This window comes from Lepisma saccharinum, chromosome 11, assembly GCF_977018435.1.
Source record: "Lepisma saccharinum chromosome 11, izLepSacc3.1, whole genome shotgun sequence".
In the NCBI taxonomy this organism is placed as follows: domain Eukaryota; kingdom Metazoa; phylum Arthropoda; class Insecta; order Zygentoma; family Lepismatidae; genus Lepisma; species Lepisma saccharinum.
Window position 1 is genome coordinate 49,930,563 of NC_139239.1, and position 26,539 is coordinate 49,957,101.

Below are 26,539 nucleotides of genomic sequence, written 5' to 3' on the forward strand. Positions count from 1 at the left end.
GATTTTTCCAGGAAGGGGCAAAGAAGGTATTTTTTCCACGGGGGGAGGGCAAACAAGGCACATTTTCCCCAATAATGGTGTTGTTCCCTCAAAAAACATTGCTTAAATTTGAATTTATCACATTCATACAATAATGAACACACATTATTGTGACTGAAATGAAATTATAAGTGTGAAATATATAATTTTTGGTAAAAAAAAAAAAAAAAAGGTAAAGTGCTCCCCTGTGCTTAGCACCACGCCATGACGGCGTATAGGGGATGTGGGGGTAACGCCCCACACTTTCTTGATCCGGTCGTGAGTGGGGATGATGTGATCAGCATCACGCCCCTGACCGCCTTTACCCCCCAGGGTTTCCCCCAGGTACCCATGTTATTCGACGCTGGGTGGGCGCCGGGGCCGCTTCCATCGTTAGAAAAGTTCCCGGATTTGAACCGGCCGGGGATCGAACCCGGGACCTTTAGCATGGTAGTCAGACGCGTTACCGACTTTTTGGTTGACTTTCATTTTCCGGGGGGGGGGGGGGGGCCTTCCTTGCCTTCCCCTTTCCGGACGCCCATGCAAGCTACACGAGAAATCACAAATGCATGAACAACACCCCAAACACTGTCACGAACACTGTAGAAAACGGAACTTTTCTTTTGATAAGACATTAAAAAGTAATGATTGAGCTATAATTCGGCGCTTCCCAGAGTCAACCGATACACGGGCTGGTACACCGTTGATGCACACTTCGGCGTTCCGTAATTCACCGGTGTCCACCAAAGTTTCACCAGGTTCACTAATTTTCATATTACATTAACAATGTTCATCCTTCATATATGAATTATCGTGAATAATCCAGCACACTCGCCTTCTGCAAGTAAAAGTTGTTTTTTTAAGAGTGATAGAACTTTCGATAGGGATAGCTGTCATTTGTTTTGTTTTGATGACATGTTGTTTTGTCATTTCATATCAGTGAGCATTGGCAAATGATCATGGAAATACTGACGCCGCAACAACGTTTACAAATTGTGGAAATATATTTTAAAAATCAATGTTCTGTTCGCCAAACGTATAGAGCACTTCGGAAATATCGGTGCTGTCAGTGAATTGGCCTCACAAGATCATGGGACCTAACGCCACTGGATTATTTTCTTTGGGATATCTAAAGTCTCTGGTTTATGCTGATAAACCAGCAACAATTGACGCTCTGGAAGCCAACATAACTCGTGTTATTAACGACACACGTCCCCAATTACTTGAAAAATTGGTTCAAAATTGGACTGATCGAATCCGGTTCATCACAGCTAGTCGTGGTGGACATATGCCGAAAATTATTTTCAAAAAGTAAATGTCAGAAAGTTATGTTTCAAATGAAAACAGAATTGGCTTCAAACATATTTTTTTGTGTGTTTTATTTCAATTCAAAGTTCTATCACTCCAAAAAAAAAAAAAAAGAAACACCCTATATTTAATGCGAGAATGACGAAATGAGAATGATGACGGCGCCAGCCTGAAATAAGTGGGAGGGGAGGGGGCTAAAGATTTCAGCTTCAAATTTTCGGGAGTTAACTAATACCAGCAACATACTATTTACTTAATACTTTACTACGGTGAAATTTTACCAATGACATATTTTACAGTCATACCGAAAGGTAAATCTCTATGTAAGATGTTGCATGTTATTGAAATGTGCCACCATGGAGAATCGAATTCGGGACCACTTGATTACAAGGCAGCAGTAATACTATACTGTACACAGGGAATCTCTGCAGCTAGGCCGCACATAACGGTAGAGAAAGGGATAAAGCGAGTCAGCGGAGCGAAGCAGTCCACGCTGCTGCAAAGGCTGGTAGCTGCAGTCCCTTTTCTCCCTTCACGCAATCCCGCTTTCTGGCAGTTGTTCATTGGTCACCCCCCTCTCGAGTCTCTACTTGCGCAGAGATATTTGCTTTCGTTCGCTCGCTCCACAGGTTCCCGGGACAGAGTATACTAGAGCGGGAGAGCCATTTTTATTATTTCACATTCCTTGCATTTTCAGAATTAGGTAGTGTGTGTAATACTTCATTCATTAACGTCAAATTTCTCTCTTTTGGATATTTGCGACGACGAGGATAGATATAACGATGAAGGAATGAGAAAATTTGAATGAGAAAGTAACAAACGGAACGAAACTTGACGGTTATTAAAATACTGAATGTTCTCCTACTTCTACAAATTCTTTCTTCATACCTGGTAGACCTATTCCTAAAAATAATGATGGGATTTATAGAGGTTAATAGCTGTTTAAATTCTTCGTCACCGACACCAGGGGTCTCGGGTTCAAATCTCGGCCTAGCATGGATGTTCTTCATAGTGTTCCTTCATCAATTTCATCATATCATCACTCGTCCTCATCTTCGCGATTAGCCAAAAGTGACAGAAAAGCGAAATAAAATATCTAAATCAATCAATCTTCGTCACCATTTGAAGCTCCAACAACAACAGAAACATTCTCGCAATCACTGAATACATCCACCTACTAGATAGGCATCAGAGCATCATGCAAATTCCGTAGCACGTTTGGCGTCTCATGACTACCTAATTACTTAATATCACAGGATCCAGGCAGATCTCGTTCTACGATTAGAACACATCGTAATAAAGTAATTTTCCGATCTTAGTAAGGTAGAAAAATGAAAATGTACTTGGTCATGTAATGACCTTGCCCCAGTAGACGTTTTATAATGGAAAACAATATGTTAGAGAACTTCTACCTTTTTTGGGTCAAAATGCATCTACTGTACTCTAAGAATCTAGAGGGCTACAGGAAGGCTGAGGTCAGTTTTGGGGGGCTTCAGCCTCCCCTAGCCCCCTGTAGCACCGTCCCTGGTATATTTTCCCTTGTAAACCTCTTGCATTCAATTATATCAATATAACATTTTGCTTGTGGACAACAAAGAGTATTGCACTGTGGTTCGGATCAGACTTTAAACTTTAGGTCCAGTCCTTATTAGCATATCTTTGCATAAACAATTAAATCAGTTTAAACAATAACGAATAGTTAAACCATTGAACTTTCTTCAACATAAACTGGTAAGTACCAACAACTTTGCAATATTTAGCTGTGTTGTCAGCAATGGAACTTGTGTGAGAAATGATTGTTGTTTCATGAACAATTTTGCATGTGTTGTCCGAGTATATTCTTCTATGGAACGATTCTTGCATCATGAACAATTTTACTTGTATTATCCGATTGCACTCTTGTGTGAAGCAATTCTTTTCTCGTGAACAAGTTAATGTTATGGAAATATTTGTTACAAAATCTATCATGTATGGGAGGAGGGCTACTGCCACAGACACTTACGTATATCTTAGGGGAGGGATGATTAATTCGAATTCTGATGTTTCTAATTGAAACATAAGCAGCATATTACGAATATTACCCGAAGTATATTTCGTAGACCTTCAGTTCCCGAGTTCGAGTCCTGGCATATGTGTGTCCATCACTGTCATCGGGTCAATTTCATCTAACTCATCCCCATCGTCGAATTTGCCGAAAGTGTCGCAAAAGCAATGCTAAATAACAGAAATAGTAAATACATTTGCAGAACCAAAAATTTGAGATGGAATCCTACCCAGGATTTTTAAGCGCTCTGTTCCATGAGTCACGATCGAGATTTGGTGGGAAATACGATGTACAAATTACTGAACCCTCCGTCAAGATTTCACCCCTTCCTTTCCTTCCCAGAAAAATAAATCTGTTACAAGCATTAACTTCGGAACATGACGGTTGAAAGTGAATGTTGTTTTGCCCCCTGGCCAATCGGTTCCTTTCCAGGAAGAAAAAAGGAGCCAAGATTAAATAAATACCCGCATGTATACGAAAAAAAAAAAGAGCTAACATCGAACAAAACAGAAGGCAAGCATTCTTCATCACAACAAAAACAATGGGAGGAAAAAGAACAAACAGTCAGGAGTTGAAAACAAGTTTAATTTTAAAAAATAACTCTTATCTGACCTTTCCCCCCACTCCCTTTCTTGTTGGCACAATTATACAGAAGTAAAAAAAGGAAGAGCTATATTTTTCACGTGCCGCGCCGCGAGAGATCTGGCAACAGTGCCTCGAGGATACAGAGGCAGAAAGCTCAATGTTGCCAACGGCAACGAAATTACTCTAAGCTTAGTAAGCGCGCCACAAAATGCAGTCTGTTATTTTCATGTCGTTTTGACTGAGGAAAAAGTAAATAGTTTGCAACATTTATATAACAAAATATACGTAATTTCCATAGTTCAGATGAAGAAATAATAAGCGGAAAAATATGAGTTCTAGAAAAGTCCAATGCCAGTCTACTTGGACCATTAAATAATACATAGTTTACGCACATATTTTTTATTTGTTGTTGAATGAACACCCACTTTTTTTTCGAAAAGAAACTACAGAGATAAGTAAAACTGGCTGACAAATAAAATAGATTTCAGTTCAGCACAAAGGAAAATGTATACTGAAATATTTCGTTAATATTCTGCTTGATTGATTGATTGATTTAGTTTATTTTACTTCGTGTTTTGTGCCTCTTGGCTAATTTGCGAAGATGGAGATGAGTGATTAAATTATGAAATTGATGAATGGACATTCACAAACAACCAAGCCCAACCGGGATTCGAACCCGGGACCCTTAGCGTCGCAGCGCGATGTGCTAACCACTCGGCCACAGGGTTGGGCCCGTTAATATTCTGCATTTGCGTAATGAACACATGTTTTGAAGTCCATTTACGAGCTCGGGGCAATGAGTAGTGGGTGTAAAGTTTACAATAATATCCAAATCTATAAAATATTCCCTCGGAACAGGTAATGAAACAGGATATTATTAGTTTTACTTACAATATCTTACCTTCAGACACGTATCTAGAAATATATTTCGAGGGGGTCCGAACCAAGTGTCTCAAAATAATAATAATAATAATGTTTACAATAAAATGATTATAACTACATTAAATCAATTACAAATAATTATAATTGATAATAATATTAATTAAAATATTCAAATTAATTAACATTATATTTTTATTGCATGAATAGGTAAAAGGACGATTTAAGGATAGTGATGTAACAGCAGGTATTCACTATATACCTTACGTACAGCTAAAGTCGGAAAATTAAAAAAAAAAAAAAACGCCCTGACAAGGAAATTTATGTCAATTTGACAAGGAATTGAATAATTATTGAATATCAAAAAAGGAGTTAGATCCAGTTGACGAAAAGTAAAGTTCCTGGTAATATTTTATGCATATTATTGTAAGTAGTAACAGATCTTGCATACGTTTTCTTTGTTACTGTCATTCAAAGTCGTGTGATCTCAATATAATCCTTGCCTTCCAATTTTTTTAGCTGAAATAAATAACTCTCAATTAAACAACAAGTATTTTTCATTATTTTTTTTATTTTATTTTTTCGTCACTTTCATGATTTAATTTTAGTACTCAGTAAGTCTTTCGGGGGTTGGGGGGCTGGACCCCCCTAAATACACCAATGAACTGCTGCAAGATATGAACCCGCACATTTTTCATGTGACGGCAACAGTGTTAATCAGTGGGTTACAGGAGAGTGATGAATTTTTAATTGCATTTTTTCATATTTTACAGATTTTACGTCGCTTCTGTGCCGTTGGCTTATCGTGACGATGTGGATGACTAATGGCGAGGTCGTCTCTCCCCTCTGACAATCGTTCATACTCATCGTCGCGATTAGCCAAAGTGCCTGAAAAGCGACGTGAAATCAAGATAATACAAGAAAAACACATAATTTGTGCTTCTTTAAGTTAAACGTGATAAAATTGTATTGTATTCTGGAAATAACTAAGTTTATATACCATTGTGAAACGTAGCAAACACGCTATCAGGTTGACGCGAAACTGTATTTCGTGCGAGACGTAGTGAACATTGCGCGTGCCAGTTGGCAACATTGGGCCAGACGACCGGGCTGCCATCCGACCAACTTGGCAGTCACCTTCGAGTTGTAGCGAGCTCCGGAGCTTGCGTACGTGCACACAGAAAACGAAGGGAAGGCGAGGAATGCGTAATCGTGCGTGTATTGCATTGTGTGGAGACAGAAGTGTGTATTCTCGCATGTTTCCGTGAACAAGTGTTCGGTAGAGGGAAGGCCGACTGTGTTATTTTTGGCTTGGTTTGCCCCATGTGTGTGGTATAATGTGTGATCTCGTGCACAGGGTGTTTATAATACCGGCTGTTTAGAAACTTCTGTCTGTGTTTCATTACCCGTCGCGTTCACACATACCTATGTGATTTTTTTTTATTTTCTCGCGTTGATTTGGTCCAAAGTGTTTACTAAGTGAAAGTTAATATACGTTTGAGAATGAGCATGGGTCCACCCAGTGTTTGAGTTATTTTTACTTCGAAGAAAAAACAATACATCACGGGACAGGCCGTCAGCGACATCTAGTGGATTTTTCAGGTTAGTTCATTTACTGTATCATTAGAATATTCTTACCTTCATTTTTTGTTATATATTAAAGGTATAGAACTCCTAAATTAAAACATATGTAACTTTATGAGCGAAGAATGATGCTTTACTCCAAGAAGATAAATGTAAACTTGTCGCTTATGAAACGAATCCTATATGTTTTAGATCAGTTCGCGTATAACAGGTATATTATACAAGTATCATATTTGACGTTTAAGAAACGTAAGTGTATGTGTTTTTAAAGTTAAAGAATGAAAAAATATTGTCGGTTTGTGTCACTTTTCGGAAATTAATTTTGACATTTTATTCATTATTTTCATTCCACAATGCACATTGAATATATTTATTCTGTATTCCACGTACCACATGTACGAAGTTTTCATATAATAATATCTTAATATGAACCTTGGATACATTTTTTTGTCATATTTATAGAAGAATCTCTGAAGTCAATGGGTGGAATTTTCATGTAGAGGGGGATACATATTACCGTGCAAATTGTCCACCACCATGTTCGTGCACTTTATTTGACCCAATAAGAGCTTCAAGGATTAAAAGAAAAGTCACAACAAGCTGTTGACAACTTCTGTACCAGCGTACATAAAAATCCATCGCTTAAAAACACATAGGATGTATAAAAAAATGAAAATAATTAATGAAAATAGTCATGGACAATTTGTAATACTAGTGGTTCCCACTGTACGTTTAATATTTGATGCAGCTCAAGACGTTCGATTGAAACTAGAGATTTTGTACGAATTTTTATATTACGGCGATTATCTTGTAGGACCGTTTTGAGGCTATTTGTTCTTAATTTTGATAAAGGTTGCCCAAACTACAACTCGCCGACCCGCCATGACTTGGGCCACCTTAATACTTCCAAAAATGTCTAATTTTATTTTGAGGCATATTTATTTGGTGTAAATGTAATATAATGTGTTCCCCGCAGTTACTTGTCCCCGTTCAGGAATTAACAAATTAACCAATCTTCATTGTTTGACACCTCATTTGTTCCTAATCAACAGGGATCAGCCAATGTTTATGTAAGTTACAATATTTACACGTGTTGACATTGAGTTCTTGAAACTCGTGATCAACTTACCAATACATTACCAAATTTTTATCACATTCACTCATATTTGCTGTGTGTATAAGATAGTTACGTTGACAAACAGAGGAACAGAAAGTTACCGAAACGGCATAAAAAAAACACACATTGGAGTCAGGCACGTAGCCAGGGGGGCCCGCGAGGGGCTAGGGCCCCTCCCGAAATTCTACAAATATCTAATTTAAATAGTTAGTGGTACTTCCTTAGCAGGATTAAACATCTTGTATAATAAGTTTTAACATACTAAGAAATTAATCTTCAGGGCTTCTACCCCACCCCCATCTTTTCGCCTTTAGAAGGGGGATGCTGATAAGGGATGAGCCCGCTCCCAAATAAAATGCAGGCTACGGGCCTGAGGAGTGGATGTGGTAATCATCGTACTCCGCTCGCCCTTCTCAGATAGGGATGATATCGACAGGCCTAGTCCGGTTTCGTGAACGAGGAAACAACTGCAGACAAACTCGTCTCATCTCGCCAGGGGTGTGTGGGGAAGTGCCTGAGCACCGCTTATATTCAAGTCAACACCACCTTCCGCAGTCCTAGTTTTCATCTCAATAGTAATAATAAGAAAAATATGATAATAATATGTATATAAGATGATCAGTTTATTGATTTATATACTGTAGTGAAGTTATCGGCTTGTCCATTTTACGGTGGCGATATGCATGTCCAAAGTGTAAACCATTCCCAATTGAACTCTGCATGACGTAATTATAGTTTTCAAAATTACTATTAAAGAAAACAATAAAAACATTTATTGTAGTACGGCTTACATAGTCGCTTGTATAAATCAGTTGCGGAATTACTTGTATTACGTTTTTACCAAGTTAATGTGTGTTTTTCTTTATTTTTATTTTACTGATACAGTATTATACTTTTACTGTGTATAGGACAAAAAGCACTGCTCCGTTTACTTATTAAAGTTGTAAAATCAATACTGTAAGTACATGTGCAACCGTACTGCAAACAAGAAATAATGACAAACTGAGTCACCGACGTAAGACTAAACAAGTACAGGATGTCCATAAAAAAGTAGTTTACAATTTCATGCTTTAATAACAAAAATTGTAATTGACATACGAAAACGTACTTCGGTGTTCAGTTCATTTCGACATGTACACCTCTGGGTTAGCGTACATCTAAACGGTATTCCAACTTTGTCCACACACGCCGCTATTCTGGTCTTTATATTTCATGCTTGATACGATTTGTCCTTGATATAACCCCCACAAAAAGTCCAGGGGTGGAACATCAAAGGACTTTGAAAGCCAGGCGAGTGAACGACCTGTACCAATCCAACGTACTGGAAAAGTTATATTCAGGACATGTCTCACGATCCTGGCGAAATGTGACGGTGCGCCGTCTTGCTGGAAAATTGAGACAAAAACCTTTTTAATTGGTGCATCATATGAACAGTTGTACACAACCTTTACGGACATATATATATCCTGGTGATTTTTCATCGATGACATACATATTGCACAGCTAGATTCGAGACAGTGTGGCCGCCTGAACTGTACAGTACCATCCCTGTCCCAGATACTTCTGCTGGGAAGCCCAGCGATCAGATGAGCTTTTCGAAGAAGGTGACCATGGTTGGCTCATCGTGCCTATCGCTGCCTCAGTCAGCGTAACGATTTCTCTCCGCCATTGTGCATCGACGGTAACAACCTTCAACTTGTGTGTTCTGAACCTACTTCATTACCTAAGCGTGTTGGGTAGCCATTAATTCATTTCATTCCGGACTTTGTGCGCTCGAACAGCCAAGGAATGGATGTGTTTTAATTACTTCTTCGGCCTCATAAATTTACCCACGACTGCTACAATGAGGCACCCGGTTGAAGAACCGATAAATGATCACGTGTCCGGGGCATCGGAACAGGAATGTAACATAGGTGATAAATCAGTCAACATAGTAACGTGGCAACACTGCATTTCCTAGTATCATTTACATTGATCATGTTGATGTATATTGAATTGGCATTTTCTAACCTTGAATTTCCTAACAGTAAATTTAAGGATTTTAATACAGGGTGTTCCATAATTTCTTGTGCATTTCTAAAATTTCGAAATGTGAATATGAGTCAAGTATTGTGGATCAACGCCAATTTATTTTTCCAGCGGAGATCACTGGTCTCCTCCATGGAAGATAGTGTTCGGACGGCCTTGCGAGTTTTGACATCCACCTTTGTCGCCGCGATTAATCAAAGAGCAGCACATACTCCCTATTGGTCGCAAATCACTGATTAACACGACACCAGCAACAAACTTCTTATTACGACCGCGACAAAATTTTGCATCAAGCATTCTAAAAAAAAAAAACAATGTATAGAGCCATTAATTTATAGAATTTTCTACATGGAGTAAAAAAAGCACATTTATTGATTTCGTGAAATTCCTGTATGGAGTTAATCAGGAAACAAAAGTACTTTAAAATATCTCAACCGAAAAGGATTTGTAATGCAGTATATCTCTTCAATTGTTCATATTTTAAGCGACGAATGTTAGGTTCGGCTTGTGAAACACCCTGTAGAATATCCATATTTCCGTCACTGTATCCAGCGAGTATTCGACAAGGTGTCTCGACTTGCAACATGCAAATCTCTCCTTGCCAGTTGCATCGAGAGGTTGAACTGCAGGGGGCGCGTAGATGCATTAGTATAAGGGTCACGTTTGTTGCTGCGACACCTGGTGTTCCTCGATAAGAGTGGCAGTTTAAGAAAAAAGAACACCCACTCACTCTACGTATAGGAAAATGATGTGATTGGTTGAGCAGATGGTGAGGTGTCGCGTGACTGAGAATGAGAGTTGGGGGATTATCAATTTGATTTCATGCTGATGGTAAGGAACTTGATGTGATTTCTCTCAGGACTGACTGATGGTCGGAGCAGGTGGGGCTGTCTGGACACGTGGTTCTTGTTTCTTGGTGCTAAAAGCCTTGAGTGGGCTTTGGACTGTGTCATTTTGTTGCTATGTAGTTTATCTTCTGGCTTCTCAGCTACTGTCCCTCCAGTCTCATGATTTCCAGACACTTTTCTAAATCTCTTCTCCGCCTTTTTCATTTACTCTTCTCTTATCCATTCTTCTATGCAATAGTTTCGTCAGGATTCGTTCTTCAGCCATGCGTTCTATTCTAAATGTATTTATTCTCCATCCATCGCGTTGTTTCAGTTCCATAAATTACTCTGGTCAGTTTTGTCTCTAGAGATATATCCTCATCCCTGTTACCATTTCTTGTCATTCACGTTTTTTCCGAACGACGAGAGTTCCGAGCTTTGACTGATTGATTAGTTTATAAGAGTTTTGAGCTGTCAGTGAAGATGTGTCACTTTTGTAGGAAGTTAGAAAAAAGTTGTCTTCGACCTCCGACCAATCTAGTTTTTTTTTTTTTTTTTTACCATGGAGACTATTTATTTTTGTCTTGTACTGTATTGCCAAACTCTATAGTTTAGCAATAGGGGATGGGTAACTTTGTGGGATTTCTCTGGACTTCGCCATCTTCTTAGTTCAACTGCGAACAGACAGCAGATGCTGATTAGCGGAAGAGTAAAACAACAAAGCAACAATACTGTACCCAGTGGGTCCGTCCATTTGGAGCCAGAACTCTGTGGACCATGCCAACGCGGCGTCGAATAAGACAGTCATCAAATACACTAAGTTTAGACCCACCATTGTGTTCATCATGCTATATGGTTTTATCAGCGCCTTCCATATCCTCAGAGTCGCCTTATAATCAAGGGGTCCTGGGTTCTATACTCGGTGGAGGCACATAGTGGTTCGGATCCCAAGTGGTCTTAAAACACTAACTCCATATCCTCGGAGATTATTTTAGTCTCCTAGACCTCTGCTATCCATTTTGGTAGATGACGACCGTGTTTTAAGCAACATATTTCGTATTCTGAGAAAGGCAGAACTTTTTGTGATATATCCCCACGCAACAACCCCATATTTTTTTACAAAGGCACAAGCGAATTTTTAAAATCCTAGTTGGGTAAGGGGTCTTGACCCACATAATGCGACGGGTGCTAATAGCCACAAGTGATGAGGCGACACACACTCTTCATCAGCTCAGTCTCCATAAGACCGACAAGTATCCTATATATATATATATATTGCTTTACGTTTCAAAACACTTGATTTTAGAATATCTAAGATTGAGAATTATGCTCAGGTATTATCGATAATTACTCTTGTATTGATTTACTCTTTATTTATATTCCCATTACGTTCCGAAAAAGTGAAGTGAAAATGATCCCTTTCCGAATTACATCCTTTAGTTATAATCCCATTTCTCTCATTTCAATTTTGTCTTTTCCATAACAAGCAAATCTTCCTCGTATTTTCCTGAATAAATATCAAATTGCACATTCATTAGAGCGTTGTTCAGATTGAACGAACCACTCAGCATGAACAAAGTAAAGCTATGCTTTTGTTCTCTTTCAAGCGTGATCGGTGGCTTGTTGCTTTTATTACCACATGTTTTCTAGTTGCAAACAAAAGGTAATTATCCCAAGCGATCAAGCTGAAAGTCACGTGAGGTGAGTCGTAAAGTTATAGACGCGACTATCCGGCATGACTCAAAGTAAGAAATATGCATGTAACCTTTTCCGGGAAAAATCTCCAGCGCTAACTGTTCGTTTACGTTGGTCGGGTGAACGTGCGAGTAAGGCAAAGCGAGCAACTCTCGTGTAAACAGCTCAGGAGAGTTGGTGTGGTCGAGTAAACTAGCGAGTATCTGAGGCGATGACGTGGAAACTAGGGGTGTGTGGGACAGAAATTTTTTGGTCGGGACTGGATTTTTTTTCTTGAATTCCGACGGTTGGGACAGGAAATTTTCGTTACGGGAAACGTTCGAAATTTCCTGACACACTGGAAATCTCGAATTCTGTACTCCATTTTCACCTTAACGTGACTGTTTTTGCTTGGAATAACAACTAATTTCAGAGAATTTGCACACACTTACAATGCAGAAAACATGGGAAGTTAACCACTTTTAAAAATGATAATTTTGAATTTCCAGACTGTTTGGGATCACGAAATGTCGGGATCGGTACGGTTTTTTTTTTCTATTTTTTCCAATCCCGGTACCGACTTTTTGGGATCCCGCACACCCCTAGTGGAAACATGCGAGTAATTGAATCGAGCAGGTAAATCGAGCTACTCTTCTCATGGGATATTTTAGTGAGAGAAAAAGGGACTACAGTAGACTGGATGACTAGTATAATAGAGTAGGAGGTACCTTTGAATTTGCTCCATAAAGTTTGAGCGTGAAAGTAAAACGAAAAAATAAATACATGAAAAAGGACGCGTCAGAACTGAAATAAAATGAAGCTTCAGGAATACAGTTCATTATGTATTTCAGGTTTGGCTTATGTAGAAGATAAAAAAGTTAATTAATTTTATATTTGATCAAACACTTCAACTGTAACCGAAACACTTCCATATCAAGAGTAGGATTTTGATACATAAACCCAGTTTTTCTCTTGACACAAGTGCCCAAATAAAGAGGCCATTGGGGTTATAACACCTGCTTTGACATATTCGCAGACAAGAAAATAAAGATTTTTAAAAAAAACGAAGCGTTAACCCCTCCTCCTCACTATATTGACGAATGATGACGAACTTTTCAACCCTTACCACTGTGTTAGGTTTCTCTCCCTTGTTTCTTTTAGGAATAGAATGGTTTCCGTTGGCAAGGATATAGAAACTTGGCAACATGGATTAGTTTTTTTTTTCTGTGGAAGCGTGGCATAATTTGGCAGCCAGCTGGTCTCTCGCCGTCGTTCATTGATAGCATTCACATAAGAGTGACCAAGACTCACACACGATCTTTTCACACGATCCAGATGGTCGTTCTCGCTGGGAGTGTTGAGGGGGAGGGGTTATGCACGAGGACAACATATGGTTTTGTGGTACAAAAGTGTCCAAATTAACAGTGTTTCACGAACGCATTGTTATCCTACACGTCCCTAGCGTGACCTTGCGAATTTAATCTCGGCAATGTTTTTTTTTCTTCACAGAACCTACTCACAGCGGAGAATCATTGTGTGTGAGGCACGAAGCTGAATGTCTTCATTTCGTAGCATGTGTTAGTTCTTCTCGGGCATCGAATCATCGACTACTTGAAAATTACACAACCTAGGATTTGGAGTATAGTGTTTCAACGTGGCAATGGCTTAAATATAAGCAATTTTTATCCATTTGCATTGGTCCTAAAAAGACTTTAGCACTATATTGTGGGGACATCACTGAGTGAACGAACATCACGTACCTACTCGTGATTTAAAATGTACCTAAATATGAGCTCTCAGACAGATTTGAAACGCGACACGGGTGTTTCAAATCAAAGCGACAAACGTAACAGCCACCTCCAGTCTGTCCATTCTGTCCCGGGAATCTCTGGAGCAAACGAACGAAAGCAAGTCTCTGCGCAAGTGTTGACTCGAGAGGGCTCGACCAATGAGCACGTGCGAGGGAACACGATTCCGTGGAGCGAGAAAGGCGATTGCAGTTGCCGGCCTTTGCAGCAGCGTTAACGGCTTCGCTCCTCCAACTCGCTTTCTCCCCTTCTCTACCGTTATGCGCGTCCTTGCTCCAGACATTCCCGGGATGAGTATAGTTAACCATTTCCTGCGAATGTGCAACCAACAGAACGAGACCGCAAGTGCAGCTTGCCATGTCGCTTCTGTGCGAAAGTTTACATTTATTCCTATAGTTTTGTTTCCCAAGTAACACGAGTCACTTCGATCTGAAAGCCTCCTGAAATAAATGTAACAACAATAATCAGCTTTAGATGGTTACAGTCTACTTGAACCAATCTTGCTCGAACGATATCTAACGAACGTTTCTGTACCACAAGCAATTCTCCAATTCAACCTCATACTTTAGTCATCGGCATAATAAAAGCAGGGGCGGCGCGAGGGGGTGCTTGTGCACCCCTTAATTTTCTTCCGCACCCTCTACGTTCAACTGAAAACACTAACCCTTACAATGTCATATTATGTCATGTCGTCATATTGAGTGCAGAATGTTAGGTACTGAAGTAAGACCGTTATTGTTGTATGAAACATGCAAGCATTGATACTACTCTGAAAGAGATGCCAATATACAAACTCTTCTACACTGGCGTCAGCGTCTATAAAGTTCAGCGGCCGTTTTATTTCTTTCGTCAGCATTGTTGTTATGCATTTTTTCTTCTCTTGTTTCTTCAAGTGGTCTGTTTGTGGTTTTCGATAATTGCCTATAACTTAAAGTGAGTAACGATTTTTTTCCTTTTTCTTTTTTGCATTGTCGATAAATGTTTTATTTTCCACTTGTTCTTCCTCGCACTGGAGCAAACATTTCAGTTGCTTTCAAGGTAGAAAAAATAACACGAAGTCGTGCTCGGGAAATTATTAAATGCGAGTTGCAACGTGAAGGGTAGTTTTCTTCTTAATACGTTCCATGTATTCGTTCCACGTAACAGCCTAGTAAACGTACCACTTCAGGCTTTTTCAAAAACTGTTAGGAAGAGGCCCAATGTTCACGAAGAAATTTTGCATTTCGTTGTTGGGGATAATACGGCAGAAGGAATTTTAACGAAGACGAAGTTGCTGTGCACTTCGCGTTTTGTCCTGAAGTGGTAGACGGAAGGAACAATGTACTAGGTATTTTGTAACCCCATTGGTTACGTTGAAAAGGTTCAAAAATTGTGTTTTAAGGGCAAGGATAATTTGATTTTGTATTTCACTATATAGTTCAAAAAGACTGCAACGTGTATCTGTTTACACTGTACGACCACTTTCTTATAGTATAAGACTTAATAAGAGAAGGGCAAGTATAAGACATCCATGGGAAGGGCAAGAGGGCACAGCCTCCCTGGAAAATGAATGCCTCCGCTGAATAGAAGCAAACAAGGCTCCAGGCCACCTGCTTTCAAAGTTCTATCAACAGGGATGCACTCCCCCGTAAGTAGAGATTGGAAGCCCGCAGGTATGATTTTTCCCGCCTTGTTTTGCGCGTCTCGGACCTTCTCGTGGTTTGTTCGGGTTGTGCGTGAGTCATGAAGGCGTGGCCTGGAACCAGCATGCCGGTGAGTCACTTACGTCATCAGCCGTTCCTTCATTATAGGAAATGCGTTTAAGTGATTTACGTGAGAATTCCGTGTTTGGAATTCCTCTTTCGTGAAAGGGAAAGGGGAGGATGCACCTAAGTGGGGAATGTTCGTTCGGTTTTTGGTTCATGTTCACTTGGTTTCGTGGTAGACGCTCAGAGTCAATGGTCCGTCAGTACTCCTCTGAAACGTATCGCACACTACTCAAACACCCTTTATGTCTACTGACATAAGCGCGCCTTGCTTTCGTTTTTAGGTTAGGCACACTGGCGTACGCAGAAGGGGGCTGATGGGGCTACAGCTCCCTCCAAAATTTTGAGAAATTCAAATAAAAACACCGAATAACTCAGGAAAAAACACAGAGTGGTAAATGCTAGGTAGCCTTTAAAATGACGTCGAATTGCCATTTTTGAGAGTCGAAAATTCGAAATGCACGAAGTATCATTGTGTATGGTGTCCCCTAAAAAGCAGCCAGGGTGCCAACTATTTAAAAAAAAAAATGGTCCTTATAAGTTCAAAAAATCTCAATCCTCCCTTCCATGCATCAATTAATGCACACCAATGCATCATTGCTGTTTTAAATCCGTTATTTGCTGATATTAATAAGCAAATATGTAACAATAACAAATAATAATAGAAATACGACAAATTTTTGGCTGGGACCCACGGACCCATGTAAGTTGGAGCCACTGAAAGCAGCCATGTATGTACTATCCCCTCCATACAATTCCAGCCTCTCCCGAAAAGAAAAATGTTGCGTACGCCAGTGGTTAGGCATGTTAGTTACACTGCTATTTTTCGGGTTTTGACCAAAAACGTATTACTTATGCCAATACATATAAATACACTGCCATTTTTCGGGGTTTGACCAAAAACGTATTACTTATGCCAATAAATATAAACATATCATGCCTAACCTAACAACGAAAGCATTTAGCCTGCAGAAGACGAAGGTTAGGACTTGACGAAAAAAGTGTTGGAGAATTGTGCGATAAGCGAGACCCGTTGGTCCTCTTCTACTTTGGATTCGAGTTCGATCTGCCTACACTGATTTTACGTCCGCCAATATTGGCACTATTCAACGTCTCACTGAGTTTCTAGCCAGTTTTCCTCGATTCCTTCTGTGCGATTTCTCATACTATCGTGATGTGAACACATTGAAAGTTAACACTTACAACAAATAAGTTTCATATTCCTAGCATGATTTTCAAGCCTGAGTTACGCGCTTTCTTTGCACAAATAGCTGAGGGGGAAAAGGTCAAAATGTCGTGCTGCGGTTCAGGGAGTGGCCTCGGAGCCCACGTCGCGTAAGGACACACAATAGCGGGCGTGTTGGTTTGCAGGAAGTTAACATATCGAGATGAAGGACAGGTACACACATATGTTGCAGTTGCATGAGACTCATTTCCCTGACATGCAAACATGTGTCGAGGAAGGCGCTACTGTGCAAGGACAAGCATTATATATGTGTAGCGTGCACATGTATTCAGATTTTTTTAGATGTATAACATACTGTTTACTGCTTTCGAAAGTTATATATCTTCGATTTTTTTTCTTTGTTACGTCACCAATTAGATGTGTTATGTTGTGTAACACGTTGCGTAACATAAAGAAGAGAATGTAGCTGCACTGATCAGTACTTTAGAAAGTACAATAAAACAGCGTAACCAACAAATGCAATTTATTTAGACCCTGAACAGGGTTTAACCAAAGTTGTTAAAGGCTTGAGTGATCTGCCTTGGGATATATGGTATAGTTCATATTTAATTGGATATTACTTGGGTATCTTATTACACCCGGAAAGAGCTGCAAGACAATTCTCGAAGTGCGAGTTCACTTTATAGGCTACTAATAGATTCTTGACCTCAGTTTAAAACTAGATACGACTTTCTGAAAGGCTGACCTCACCGACGTCGTCGCCTTGCAACCAAGGGGTCCCGGGTTCGATACCCAGTAGATACACATAGTGGTTCGGATTCCACTTTAAACTGTAGGTCCAGTCCCGATTAGTCTTCTGGGCATAAAGTGAACTTAAAAAGCACCAAATCAAAATCAAATCTGACCACATATGGGGTTTTCCTCATCTATTGCGCTGATTACACTTTGATCATTTCTAAAAGGTCCTAACCAAATCACTAGTCAATCTGACTGGTTAATTTCAATTTGCTCAAATGTTCTATGGCGGTTGCACTTCTTCCGGGCTTGGTATGTGGATACAGCGACAACGACGCCAGTCACTTGTACTAAAAATTGGACATCCTGATATACGCGTTATTTGCATGTCGCATGTGCTTTGCCTAACCTTACGTCGATAGCCGAAGTTGCTATTGTATTTAGATCATCTTCGTAGAGTTAGGTACGTATGACGCCATGCGGGTGTGCGCCAATTTCAGGATCTAGGTGCATTTTTTTGCAGGTGGCTGTACTTCTAACTAACTCTCTAGCCTTCTTAAACCCGAAGGTTTATGGCTGCAGCAACACAAGCTTTCCATCTGTCCCCATCCTGGGCAAGATCAATCAGGTCCGTCTCAACGTTATCCCTCAATCTTCGTTTTGGCCTTCATCAGGTTTCCCAAGAAGAATCCTGTAAACACTTCTTTCCTCTTCCATTCGTGCCACATGGCCTGCCCACCTGACCCTGAAAGTTTTCTTGATTTAATTATTCTAATAATATCTGAACAGGAATACAAATTGTGCAGTTGTAAATTATGTAACCTTCTCCACTCACCTGTCTCCTCATCCCTTTTAGGTCCAAATATTTTCATAAGGATTTTATTTTCAAATACTCTTAATTTATGACTGTACTTCTTGTCATGAAAATGGTAATAGATACAAGAAAGAATAAAGAGAATGGAATAGCCGAAATAATGCAGGAGTATAACCTGCATCAGTTGCATGTAAATTATGTTAGATTACAGAACTGAAAGTGAAGTAAATTCATAGCCAGAGGTGAAATGGAAGATGATTAGAAGTTAATTGGGGCTAAAACAACGCACACGCGTAAATGGGAAGAGGGAGAAAGAACGTTTGACTCTCGCATTAAAAAAATAATAATAATCATACACTACATCTGCGATGGAACTTTGGGTTGGAATTCCTTTATTGAAATAATCAATGTCTGAAATTGCTTCCCGGAAAACATTGTTCAGGGTTGTAGAGAAGCGAAGGTAATTTTTCTGTAGCCTACTCCAACAGAACAACCACGAATGATTTGGGAACAACATTGTAATTTGCCGGGAAGAATTTCAAATTACTTTGAGCTCTTTCTTGATTGACGAATTCAACTCTCTCTGGAGTTCATCTTCCCCGCTCCAAGTCTTCCCGCGAGAGAGAGACTCTTCTGTGGAAGGCTGGAGGGGCTTTCCAAGATATGCGAATACGTCTGTCTGCCACGTTTCGAGGGGAGACTGGTATAGAAGGGGAGACAAAATGGTCTTGACAATCTGGAAAAGCAATCAGACAAAAAGACTGCGGGGTGGAGACAAAAGAATCGGTTTGCATGAGAAAGGAATATTCACAGCTCGGCAATCTGTCATTCAGCAGAAAAGGGAAGGTTTTTTTTGTTGTAAGGGTGAATGTTTTTTCTTGGGATCTGGTTCTGTTCAGATTGGCGTTTACGTCCCCCACTTCCCAATTGTCATTGAGTTTTTCCTGCAGTTTACGACGTCTTTCGGTGGTGCAGAGAAGAATGTATGACCACCAATTGTTTTCACTTGATGCTGCCAGATGCACTTCAGTTATTCATTCAAATGGGTTTGTTTATGATGAGGTAAGTCTTCTTATTTGCTTATTGTTATTTCGCAACGTAAAAAAGGAAGCTAAGCTACACGCCATACAGGAAGATCTCTCTCTATCTTGAGAATTTCATTCTTGCATCATGTCCACAAGTTAATTCAGTTTGGTTTCTCTGAAATCATTTTTAACTGAACGAACAGTCTGCTTCCGCAGAAAGATGTCACTCGCTCGAAACCAGGACTTCAGTTCGAATGCCAGACAACGTGCGTCTACTTCTCTGTGCTTGATGCAACATCCCTTGCAGGCCAAATATTACAATACTTTTGTCTCCTTTTTGCTTTAATAAACTTTTCATCATTAGATATTCACTTTCTCTCTATCCCTCTTCCCAATACACGGACGCCTATTTGAATTGAAGTACGGGTTTGTCTTTAATATTAACGAACGTTATATTTCATATCAGTTTTCTTTTCCTAATAGAGACAGTGTGTGTGTATGACATAATAACACCGCCAGTTCTCCATAGCATGTATCTACCGTGACTTACAATCCTTGTTCCTGGCAGTATCGTTGAAGGGTAATGTGGTTAGAAGGGTGTGTTAATCGTCTGCGAACAAACTTAGAGACTCTGATCTTTTCTTACCATCTTGACGAGACGCGAAGAGGCGTGTGATCACATGTCCCATCGATTTTGTCTAATCCTTGTGAGGATTTGATTGATTGATTTGGTGTTTAAAGTGGGACCACTATGTGCCTCCACTGAAATCTTGTGAGGACACTCTTGTAGAAAGGGAAGGGGAAAATTCACTTTCTTACGTAAGGTTCAGAAGTTCAATTGCCTTGAAGACAAAATGTAGCAACGCCGTAAACCTAGCTTTGAGCTATTCTTCTTCAATGCGGTGGAACAACTAGGGGAGGTAACTTCGGCAGTTCGTGATTTTTTCGACGTTAAAACAAACAAAAAATAAGTTTTTTACTCAACTTCATTGATTTGAGTCTTTCAGAGAAACTAGCATTGAAAACGTCTTTTCACGCTTACACTATATCTACATTAACATATCCTAGTGGTATTAGAATCCAGGATTTTAACCAAGTCCCGTCTTCTGGATCAGTTGTATTTTATGTGGATCCATTACCCGGATTTCCTTGAAATATTCATAACAAGGATATGCTGCACCGTGCAGCAAAGAATCCTAACTAATAAATGTGGTCGCAAACGTTTTCAAAGCATTTACTAGATATATGTGCTAATTTACTTGAAATCTGTGGCAAGTGCAGAAAATCCAGTACAATGATGAAGAAAGGGCCACAAGAAAACTACGCATTTTTTTCTCAGGTAGCGGTCGCTCACAAACACCACCTAAGTGGCGAGGAGTGAAAGCTGAAATCAATCTCCCAGATTATTTTTGTTTCGTCGTTCTTGCACCAGAACAATTGACTAGCGGGACCCGGGAGGTAGAAACCAGTTTGCTGACTACCCACCCGTGGTGATCAGCCGCCGGAGCGATTGGCTGGAGCCGATTTTTTCCACGCCGTCGGTATTTGTAGCGGTGTCTCCCGTTGTTGGCGAGGGGGAAAGGTAAGCGTGTTTGAATGGGAAGGGACAGGTGGAAAATCCAGGTAGATTTACGTCCTCTCTACCTGCTGGAAGTGCAGTTTTTTCCCCCTTCCTGGAGGCTTTGGGTGTTCGGATCTGTGGCCTTCCAACTCGGGAAACTTTGTCCGAGGTGGGCTGTTCCATTGCGCTGTTGCAGGGGACGCGCACCTTGCTGTGACAGTAGTATTGGAGACGCCAATTTTATTTACTTAAGTTGCTTTATTTTAGAGCAACTACTTGTTTGTGTCCAATGCATTTTAATAATAAAAAGTAATGTAAGATCATAAGGATAGTGCTGGTATTTAATCGTGCTTCAAAGTTAGGAAGAAGGGTAAGGTGTGCGAAAGACACATTTCTTTCATTCTTGTCTTGTTTCTTATGTCGCATGTTCGGATTGTGGTAATCGCGACGATTTCTTCTTTCTCTCTTCGTTAATTGAAACCGCGGCAGCTCAGTCGTTAGGGCGTCTGATTACCATGTGAGAGACCCGGGTTCGATCCCCGGCGGGGGAGAACCGTGATTTTTCCACCTGTTCAAGCGGCTCAGCGCCCACCCAGCGTGGTGTAAAGTGGGTACCTGGAGGAAACTCGGGGGGTAAAGTTGCCAGGGGCGTGGTGCTGATCACACCACCCCAACCTTGGACCGTGATTAAGAAAGTGTGGGTCCTAACTCCACACCGTCTGTACGCCTTTATGGCGTGGTGCAAAGCACAGGGGAGCACTCTTCGTTAATTAAGGTACAGAATGGTGAGAAGAAATGAAAGAGGGAAGCGAGAGAGGGAGACAAGAAATATCGTGAAGTGGAAGAAAAGAAAAATAATAGAAGAGAGAGATACATTTTCTCTCTCTCCCAAGCAGAGGAAATCTCCACAATGTCGACTGGATATCTTCTGGAAGTCAGAACTTCTTTACGAATATCCAGTATTCATTAATGCCTCATTATGTAACATTATTATATGTTACAAACAAGAATATATTTTAAAATTAGGATGATTAAAAATTTGAGTAAAGATTATTCAAATTCATATCTGACAGAACAGTGTATTACATCCTAGTTTCTGATATCCATTATCAAGGGATTAATAGGGCGCACTCCAAAATTGCGGCCTCGAATAAGATTTCTAGTTATATTGATCATTATTTTCGTTACCCCCACACCCCCTATACGCCTTCATGGCGTGGTGCTATGCACAGGGGAGCACTTTACCTTTTTTTTATTTTCGTCACAAAATTTTGCAAATATATTTTGAGAAGGCTCCTCAATTTTGAGTGGACCAAGGCCCATTCTTGGCACTGCCACTGCTTTGTATATTTTCAAGTTTTCCTCTTTGGGGAGGATAATAAGTGCCGATAAACCTAGTATTCAGTACATAAGAGTATTGTATATGTATTAAGAAGTACTAACAATAAGAACACTTAGGCCTACTAGTATTTTGCATGAGGAAGGAAAAGTGATGTTAAGTCAAAGTGACAGGGATGATGATATGAAATTGTTCAAAGAACAAACGCTGTGGAACACCAGTTTCCGACCGGGACTTGAACCCAGAATATATTCGGAGTTGAGTCTGTGAATCGACAGGCCATCAAATTTGGAGATGCAGAAATTACCCGAGACCGTCAGCTGCAGTTTCCACATTAAAACAAGCGACTTGGAAATGTATTGGTTCGTATTATAAAGTTGTAAAGGCTCATGCATACACACACAGCAACTATTTATTCTGCCGCAAGCAGGATTATCCACCCGTCCTAACCATTCCCAAGAGATCAATGGCATTGTGCAGCGGCTTTAGTAGATGCCTGACGCTGCGTGTGACACGTCGCGCTGCTGGCGATCCCTTAGCATGCGTGGCTGCGGGTAATCCGCACAGATGTTCACACGTGTGACACTTGCCGCTGGCGGGCGTTGATGAGTGGGCGAGGGAACAGCTGATGTGGCAGCTTCAAGTGACTCAGAGTGAGGCCATGCAGACCAATTGAACCCGTGACCCTTCTGTCCCTAACGTGACCAACCTGCGACTGATGGTTGTAGCTCTCTCCATCCCTCTTCGCACACACGCTTTGGCAAACCTGAGCAAGTTAGGAAAATGATGGTGGCTCCGTTGCTTCAAAGTAAATTTCAGAACCATTGGCAGTACATGACCTAACCTAAATATTGTTTGACATGAGAATGAGAGGTGACCATCAGGATTCGGAATTCTACTCCGATACTGTACCGCCAATATATCTGTGCTCTTTAAAAATATGCGAACTCTAAGCTTCCACCATAACTTACACACTCGACACTATACTCTGTCGCAGATATCTCTGGAGGAAGCAAACTAAAACAAGTCTCTGCGCAAGTAGTGACGCGAGACCAATGAACACGTGAGGGAGACGGGATTACGTGGAGGGTAATGCCTTCGCAGCAGGGTGTACTGCTTCTCTCTTCCCACTCGATCCCCCCCCTTCTGCGCGGCCTTGCTCCAGAGATAACTGAGACAGAGTATAGAGGCCGCAGCTTTCATGCCAGAGCTTCATATATGGTGGCGAATCAGAGCTCAGGCGCCATTTAGCGACTATGCGTAATATTTAGGTGCGAAAAGTGACTATTTGGTCGCCAAATGCGATTCATTAAACAAAGTAGATGTCAAAACTAGTGTCCGTGGCTAAGAACAACCTAGATTTTTTGCGCATTAAGAAGGACACAAGGGAAAAATGAACACACTATTTATTTAATTTCGCACTGAAATGTTTCTGGTAAAGTGAACACTTTGGTCAGCGTAACGCTTTGAAATCGTCGAGAAGTCACACTTCAGGCACGCAAACGGATTGATGCTGCGAAGCTAAATGTTCTGGATTCCATTCCAGGTTAATTTCTATTGTGGCAATTGTATTCTCTTTTATCTCCTAGATTAATCGCGACGATAATGATGACATAGATAAATGCACAAACAATGATTCATCAATGCTTGATATGTGTTTGAACCTGAGAAATTTCATTCCGTATCCCGTTACACTAACCATTTCTCCACGGAGACCGCTACTGGTGGTTGACATCTCATTAATTTCATCATATATTCATTTAAAATGAATGTAACGAACTAAATACAAAGCCATGACAATGCATTAAATAGAAATTAACATTCAAATGTTGCATAATGTTTGTAAGGAATAGAATTGTTCAGAATTGAAATACGGCATGTACACTAATGCTTTTGAACTTAATTCTAAGTGTGGGATAAGATCGAGTCCCACTTGTCTATCTCAGGAATCGCCCAATGGACATAACTGAGAATGCCCATGTGTGTGGGGGGAGCGTAAGTTTACCTCCCGCAGATTATATGTTTCATGTCTATTCGCAGCATGTTCAGCAAATGAGTACTTGGATGTCTTCCAGAAGTGCATGACAGGGGAAAAAAGCAGAATTCCCTCGGTGAGTGATGCACTTAGGTCTACGGCCTGCGGCAGCCGCGGGGGTCTTGGTAAAACGGCTTCTCGGTGGAGCAGAGCGTTCAGAGGGAAGCAATGGAGAGGAAAAACAGGCGCTGTTGGGAGGCTGGATAAAGCTACATTCGACCTTGAGGAAATATTAGGTGAATAAATCAATTCAAATGGTTTTGCAAGCGGAATGGGAGATTCGTTCGCATCACTCATCCTGATAAGGAGATGAGGCGTAAATTCGTTCTCGGTTTCGTGCACATGATATTCATGCATACATGCATAATCAAGGTTTCTACTGCCCTGAAAATCCTGGAAAAGTTTGGGAAATGAACAGTAACCATATAAAATTAATGTAAAGCCAGGGAAATCAACCAGTGACGATACAAAATTAATGTAAAGCCAGGGAAATCAACAAGTGACTGTATAAAAATAATATAAAAGTCAGGGAAATCGACCAGTGACAATATAATAGATATTTTTGCCCGTCGCACATTATATTATATAATACGTATATATTATATAAAAAATGAAGAATTTCCAAATGAGAAAAATGAATACAATTGGACTCAAGTGATCCTGAAGTTAGGTATATTCAGATTTTGTAAAAGCAGAATTTGATTCATATGGGGATTCATTCGAGGATAAGCTCCTTAACTAAACCAAAACAGAGTACAGGGTCCCTAACAAGAAAATAATATAGCTGTTAAAATCTTCTGAAGTCGACCTTCGTGGCGGAGTGGTTAGCATAGCACGTTGTACGATCTCCAGGCTTGAATCCCGGCTTTTGAACCTGGTGCTCTTTGTGAATGTTTCTTCATCAATTTCTTCATCACTCATCCTCATCATTGCGATTAGCCAAAAGTGACAAACATCTTCCACACTCAAATTTCAAAATTAATATAGTTACAGATTCCTTACCAAGAAGCAAAACTACAGTACTGCCTCCAAAGATAAAATCTCCATACACTAGTTATAAGCTGAGGCTGTATACGGGCACCCAGCACAAATAAGGCAAACACAGGGTAACGCCACCCTACAGGGAATTATACAGGCCGTGGGTCAGCCGCCAGAGCCTCGTTGGCCTGCAAGACTGCAGTTACCGTGGTGGACTGTGTAGAAATGAGTTTCGGGTGCCTTCTCACTTCTCAGGTCACCCCTTACACCCCAATGGAAAAATCGAATCACCCAGTGACTATATAAAGGCAATGAGAAAGTAATGGAAGTCTACCAGTGACTGTAAAGAAGTACTGGAAAATCATGGAAAATAACAAGTGCCTACATGAAAGTGATGGAAAAGCCAGGGAAATAAATCAGTGACTACAGAAAAGTAATGGAAAAGTCAGGGAAATCAACCAGTGACTACAGAAAAGAAATGGAAAATTCAGGGAAATCAACCAGTGACTACAGAAAAGTAATGGAAAAGTCAGGGAAATCAACCAATGACTACAGAAAAGTAATGGAAAAGTCAGGGAAATCAACCAATGACTACAGAAAAGTAATGGAAAAGTCAGGGAAATCAACCAATGACTAGAGAAAAGTAATGGAAAAGTCAGGGAAATCAACCAATGACTAGAGAAAAGTAATGGAAAAGTCAGGGAAATCAACCAATGACTAGAGAAAAGTAATGGAAAGCCAGGGGAATTAAACCAGTGACTAGAAAGGCGATATAATAACAGCACATACGTATAACGAGTCTAACCCAAAGACAGTTCCATTGTTGTTATAACCCTCCGTCGCGCCAATCTCTTGCTATATGGGATTTGAAGGGACGTCTGACACTATGGCTAGACACCAGTTTTCGCTCACCTTCCCCCCTATCCTTCTTAAATGATATATACCATCTGCTCCGTTTTTCCCAGATGTCTTCCCTCATGTTTCGTCCAACGTACGTATTCTTTTAGCTCAAGTTTCGTGTTTTGGGAATCCATTTTTGCATCAATCCTACTTTCCACCATTTCCCCCCCTCCTCGTTTGTTACGATTTGCCACATCTGTTTCGCACGCCCCAGGAGTGGTTCACACGTGCTTGCTCCGGGGGAGGAGATGGAATCGCGAAACGTCAGAACAACACTTCGCGATTGGAGGCTCCTGACGCCCAATTTGTCTCTGTCAAGTTTACATTTGCCTCGTCTCGCATCGCAGCT

General features: G+C 40.4%; 1 protein-coding gene across 2 annotated transcripts in view; it reads left to right on the forward strand.

The window, feature by feature from the left end:
- The window catches only part of LOC145994793 (ras-GEF domain-containing family member 1B), an 802,930-nt gene that overhangs the window by 255,282 nt on the left and 521,109 nt on the right, over positions 1–26,539 (forward strand). The window contains exon 1 of one of the 2 annotated variants that reach the window (XM_083131079.1): positions 5,990–6,436. The exons of the other annotated variant lie outside the window; for it this stretch is intronic. The gene's annotated coding sequence lies outside the window, so the exon portion shown is untranslated. Of the gene's footprint in view, positions 1–5,989; positions 6,437–26,539 lie in introns of those variants that run through there. 2 annotated transcript variants of the gene reach the window in all.